This window comes from Octodon degus, unplaced genomic scaffold (genome assembly GCF_000260255.1).
Source record: "Octodon degus isolate 3935 unplaced genomic scaffold, OctDeg1.0 scaffold00007, whole genome shotgun sequence".
Classification (NCBI taxonomy): Eukaryota; Metazoa; Chordata; class Mammalia; order Rodentia; family Octodontidae; genus Octodon; species Octodon degus.
Window position 1 is genome coordinate 32,609,984 of NW_004524583.1, and position 6,316 is coordinate 32,616,299.

Below are 6,316 nucleotides of genomic sequence, written 5' to 3' on the forward strand. Positions count from 1 at the left end.
ATTTGGAATGCACTGTGAAAAGAAAATCTACATCCTGTCACAGACGCACAAGCGGCGCAGGAAGTCCAGCACTCCTAAGCGGCCGGTTCAACCGCATCAGCGCTCGGGGCGAGCCATCCGCAAGGCAAGGGACAGGCCGGCCGGCCCGTCAGCGTACTTTCCCAACTGGCGGCTCGCGGGGTCCACAACACGAATCAAATCCTCCAAGGACGGCTGCGTGTGAACTCGGGGGCCCGGCTGAACACCTCGCTCTCGGGTCCAGGCGGCAGCGGGGCCACGAAGCACCCCGGGAGAACGCCGCCGGGCCGGACGTCGCGCCTGCGCCTGCGCCTGCGCCTGCGCGGTGGGCTGGGGGGGGGGGGCGCACGTCGTCGCGCGGCCCGGCCGCCCCTCACTCCGGTCAAATCGCGCGAGATCTCCCACCGCGACCTCAGACTCTGAGAAGGTGAAGCGAGTCGCCCGCGGCTCGGCTGCGGCGCCAAAGCTGGGTAAAGCTCGCGCGATAGGCGAGGAAAATTCAAATTAGAGTGAGCTCCCAGCTTCCCCTGGAGGTGCGGGCGACCCCAGGCTTACTACCTAGGACCCTAGGAGAGGGAATGCTGAGGAGAAGGCGGTTCGCTGGCTTGTCAGGCTAAACCTCAGGGGTGGACGTTGTCGTACTTGAGGCGCCCTTGGGGCTGTCGCGTAGCCCGTGTGACAGGTTAGCACCTACTCTGTGCCGGGTGAGGAGGTGGACTGGATTCCGCGCGGCGCCGACGCAAGCCTGTGTCGCGTCTGTGCCCACGACCTAGAAAGTCAGTTTGAAAGTCTGAACTAGAGGCGCAGGTTGTTCGTTCTGCGGTTGACCGGGGAAGGCTCCCAGGAAGGCGAGGGCGCCGAGGGAGGGAAGCGCCCTGCGGGAGTTCGCGCGTGGGAGCCTGGGGAGAGAGACCGGTCAGGACCCGCCGAGGGGCCGAGTGACGCGCTCGGGCGGGAACGGGGACGCGTATTGGTAGGCGACAGTGGAGGCCGCGGCTGCGGCGGAGCACCTCGGCGGAGTGCTTGCCTGGGACGCAGAGGCCCTGGGTGTGTGCTTCCCGGCTAGTACGTTCAGGCTGGCAAATGGTGCGGGAGTGTGGCTTCCAGCGTTCCATTACTCGCCCTCCTCTGTCCTCTCCACAGTATGCTTCAGGAAACAGGCTGAGCTGAGAGAAGGGACTTTTCTAAGGTTCCTCTTGGTTAGAACCAGGACTCTGAACTCTGCTTTCTTTTCCTGGTGCCATGACCTTTCCCTTATACAAGACTGCAAGGTAGGTTCTCAACATACTGTATGCCAGCACCAGGGAAGCTTTTTAGCTGATTATTCACCTGGTATTATTTTGGCATGTTACCTAGCACCAGTTAGGAATCCACTTAATGTCATACCTGAGAACTAGAAGTCAGATCTTGAACTTGGCATATCTTATTTTAAATAGTAATTTTGTGATAAATCAAGTTCTTTGTACTTTTAGTGTGTTGCTTGTACTTTTAGTGTGTTGCTTGTTGTGCTATTGAGCACTGTTGCAGTTATCTGCATTAATTAATTGTATTCGGCACTTGAAAATTTTGTAATACAGAGGGAGAGAACTGTCATAGTGTACTTTCCATTCTAATAAGCAGTATCTGGAGAAATTTGCAATTATATGTACTTTAAAGAAATAAAACATACTGTTGTGTTTTTTTTTTCTCGGAACGGCCATTGAACTCAGGCCCTTACACTTGCCAGGGAAGCGCTTATTCTACTGAACCATCTCCCTGGCCCCATATACTGTTGAAATTAGAGAAGAGGACAAATATAAAACCTCTTTTGGAAAGATCCTTTGGATTAAAAATGTCATCGTAGTGTAATAACCAATATTGATGGTTTATAAGCACTTTATTTGTTTTATTAAAATTTAAAAAAAAATTTTATTTATTTGTGTGTGTGTGGCCAGCTCAGTCCACCAGGGGGTGGGGCTGGCTGGCATGTGGTGCTGGGGGATTGAACCGCGGTCCCTGTGCTTTGCTAAGCTTGTTCTAAGTAGGTGCTTTAGACCACTGAGCCATCTCAAAAACTTTGCTTTGTAACTCTTATATAACATAGTAATTCACTAGACATGTTCCCTGTGGATTTCATAATGTGATGAAATAGGGTGCACATATCATGACCTTTAAGGATTCCTGTTGCAAATAATCGGAACAGAATCTAGTGAAGCCCCCCGCATTACAATGCATGCCTATAATCCTAGCACTCAGGAGACTGAAGTAAGAAGAAGGCTGAGAGTTCAAGGCCAGCCTGAATTACAAAGCGAGATCCCATCTCTCTCTCTCTCTCTCTTTTTTTTTTTTTTTTTTTTTTTTTTTTTTTTTTTTTTTTTGCTGAACCAGGGATTGAACTCAGGCCCTTGTGCTTGCCAGGGAAGCACTTATTCTGCTGAGCTATCTCCCCAGCCCCTAGAGACCCTGTCTCTTTGTTTTTTGAGACAAGTGTTGCTATGTAGCCCAGGCTGGCCTCAAACTGACAGTAATCTTCCTGCTTCAGCCTCCTGAGTGCTGGGATTACAGGTGTGTGCTACCACACCCAAGGAGACCCTGTCTCAAAAAACGAAACAAAACAACAAAAATCAAGCCCCCAGAACTATGCAGCCAGTCAAAAGTATGGGGAGGTGATAAAAAACCAAAGCAAATAATTCTTTATAATGAAGCAATCAGAGGACATTCTGTAAACAAAGGAATGAAGAAACCAGGCAGTGAAATAACACAGATTCAAAATGTAGCTTGTGAATTTTGAATCCTGAATCCAATGAATATGCACTGGGTGTTACAGTGTATATTAGGCATAATAGTGTAATCTCTTATCAGAAGTGCTTGCCTGAAGGATTTTTGGGGTATAATGGGATGATTCTAGGATTTGCTGGGGGTTTTTGAAGGGGGATTTTTTTTTTAATATTTATTTATTTTTATTTATTACATTTATTTATTGTGTGTGTGTGTGTGGCCAGCTCAGCCCACCAGGGGGCAGGGCTGGCTGGCATGTGGTGCTGGGGATCGAACTGCGGTCCCTGTGCTTTGCCAAGCTTGTTTCAAGTAGGTGCTTTAGACCACTGAGCCATCTCTCCAGCCCCCGGGGGATTTGTTTTAAGGGAAAGCTGGAAAATATAGTTTTATCTGAACAACACCGTGCTCAGAAGCAAAGAACGGGTGTTGAGGCCTCCTAGCCATGTTTGGCACAACTAGTGAGAACTAAATATATCCATGATAAATTTTTAAAAAAATTTTTATTTTAGGGGCTGGCGAGATGGCTCAGTGGTCTAAAGCACCTACTTGGAACAAGCTTGGCAGAGCACAAGGACCACGGTTCAATCCCCCAGCACCACATGCCAGCCAGCCCCGCCCCCTGGTGGGCTGAGCTGGCCACACACACACACACACTAAATAAATAAATAAATAAATGTTTTAAAAAAAAATTTATTTTATTTTTGTATTTTAGGGAAGGGTCTACAGAGTGTTCAGGGTCTCACTACTAGATCAGATTTGTAGTGATCTGCCTGTTTACAGCCTCCCAACAGCTGGGATTACAGGTGCACCACCACGCCCAGTCTCAATTGCTGTTTTAGCACACGCAGGTTGGCACGGCAGGCCCGGAGATTGAACTCCGGCTACTGCACCTGCTTGCAGGCTCTTTAATCCGTTGAGCTATTTGGCTGGCCCTTCCGTTATATAATGAAGCAAATAAGATGCATTTCTGTATTCTTCATTCTGTTTACTGGCTGTCACCAGCATGGTTCTTTTTGGGGGAGGGGGTGCTGGGGAGCTGTTACAGTTTGTGTCTAGATCACCCCATAATGCTTCATGTGGTCATTGGTGGGGCTTTTTCAGAGATGGCTGGATCTAGAGTGTGTGACACTGGGATTAATTCATGGTGCAATGCTAGGATCAAGGGCTTGAGATTAAGGATGTGAGTGCTATCCTCCCTACGTAGCCTGGATAAGTTATAAGGGATAGTTAGAGCTATGGTCATCCCTTGCTTGCTTGTTGTTTTGCTACCTTCTGCCTGCCATGAACTGTTTCTCCCCTAGAATGGCACTCTGCCTTGGAGTCAGCTGATTATGGACTGAAACCTCCACAAACTGTGAGCTAAGTAAACCTTTTTTGCTTTAACTTTGGGTGTCAGGTACTTTGTCTCAACAATGAAGGAGAAGTAACTAAGACAGGATCAAACCAAGAGCTTCATAAATGCCATGTAAGCATTTCACTGCTGGGCTACACCACCCAGACCCAGACATTTACAGTAGGTTTATTTATTTTATTATTTTTTTTTCTTTTTGAGATAGGGTCTTCCTATGCAGGTCTAGCTGGTCTTGAGCTCACTTTGTAGCCCAGGCTGGTCTCAAACTCTCAATGATCCTCCTGCTTCAGCCCCCTGAGTGCTGGAATTATAGGCATGCACCACCACACCCAGTTACAATAGTTCTTAACCAATAGAACTATGTTCTAGGATAGTGTATCTGCAGGAGAGTTGACAAGTCACTGTGGTTCTATGTAAAATCCTGTTTGGGGTAGAAAATGTGAAGAAATATGAGATATGGAATGAGGATATTTGTGTTTCAATCCCAGCTGCTCTTCTTATCTGCATTGTGATTTTTGGGCACAAATCCTAGTTCAACTTCTTTTGTAAAAAAGAGAATAATAAGGGCCAAACAAATAGGTGGTGGTGGGGAGGGAGATGGCTTAGTGGAATAAGCCCTTCACTGGCAAGCGCAAGGGCCTGAGTTCAATCCCTCCTTCTGGCAAACAAAAACAAAAGACAAATAGCTCAGCGGATTAAAGCGCCTGCAAGCAGGTACAGGGGCCAGGGTTCAATCCCCATGCCTGCCGTGCCACCCTGCCCGTGCCCCTGGGGTGTGGTGGCACATACTTGTTATCCCAGCTCTTAGGAGGCTGTAAACAGGTGGATCACTATGAGTCCAATCTAGTAGTGAGATCCTGAACACCCTGTAGACCCTTCCCTAAAAGTATAGAAAAAAAAAAAAAGAATAATAGTAGGCAGTGGTGTCCCCATACCCACTGTGGATTGGTTCTGGAATCCCTCTGGATAGCATCAGTCCCTTATATAAAATGGAGCAGGAGCAATAGTTACACATAAACCCCACATATCTTCTTTAAATCATCTCTAGATTTCTTATAATACCAAATGCAGTACAATATAAATGCTATGTAAGTAGTTGTATTATTTAGAAAATAATAAAACAGTTGTACATGTTCCAAACAGACTAAATACTCTTTCAAACTATTCTCAGTGTACAGTTGGTTGAATCTGAAGATGTGACCTTAAGAATATGGGGCCCTGGCTGTATTTGCATATATAATTTTGTTACAAAGAATAAGTGACAGCATCTTTGTGAAAGTCCTCTGTAAACTAATCATCTCCATATAAGCCATATGTTTAACAAGATTTGAAAAAGAAAAAGATGTGCATCCCATAGTGCCAGCTACTTGTGAGAGGCAAGGGGAGGACCATTTGAGCCCTCAGGTTGGAGACCAGCCCAGGTAGTGTAGTGAGACCCCTGTCTCAGTGGCAAGGAAAAGCTAAAGAGAAAGAAATAAGAGACTGCACTCTGATGATTATTTAACATTTTGGAGACTCTAGAGTTCAGCTCTATAAAGGATACTCTGTGGGATGCAGAGACATACAAGGAATTCCAGGATCCTGCCAATTTAGACTAGCTGAGTGGAGTCACGTGTCAGTGAAGTTAAGATGGTTGTTAAATGTCTAAGTGTGCTGCTGCACAGAGCTTTACACGTGGAGATGGTGCTGATGGCTACATGTATTTCAGGGTTGTAAAAAATAAGCAGTCAAAGCTGGGTGTGATGACACATGCCTGTAATCTCAGCATTCTGAGCAGCTGAAGCAGGACAATACAAGTTTGAGCTCAGCCTGAACAATTTAATGACTTAGTGAAACCTTGTCTCAAAAAAAAAAAAAAAAAAAACAGGATGGAGATGCATGAGATGTGACTGATATATATGATGAATAGTTCATTATAGCTGAGAATGGTGGCATGTGCCCATAATCCCAGTACTTGGGAGGCTGAGGCAGGAGAATTGCTGTGAGTTCAACACTTGCCTGAACTGCATAGTAAGACCTTGTCTCAAAAATAAACATAAAAATCTCTTATTAATCATAATGATGCAGAGAGCGCAGGCCCGGCGAGTGAATGAGACGACCCAGGCCGCGGGGTCCTGAACAGACCCGGAGCGCAGGCCCGGCGAGTGAGTGAGAAGACCCGGGCTGCGGGATCCTGAAAAGACCCAGAGC

At 46.7% G+C, this 6,316-nt stretch overlaps 1 protein-coding gene across 1 annotated transcript in view; it reads left to right on the forward strand.

The window, feature by feature from the left end:
- Window positions 1-415: 415 nt before the first annotated feature.
- Window positions 416-6,316, forward strand: part of Ptgr2 (prostaglandin reductase 2) — a 39,052-nt gene continuing 33,151 nt past the window's right edge. The window contains exon 1 of the mRNA XM_023703487.1: window positions 416-502. The gene's annotated coding sequence lies outside the window, so the exon portion shown is untranslated. The remainder of the gene's footprint in view (window positions 503-6,316) is intronic.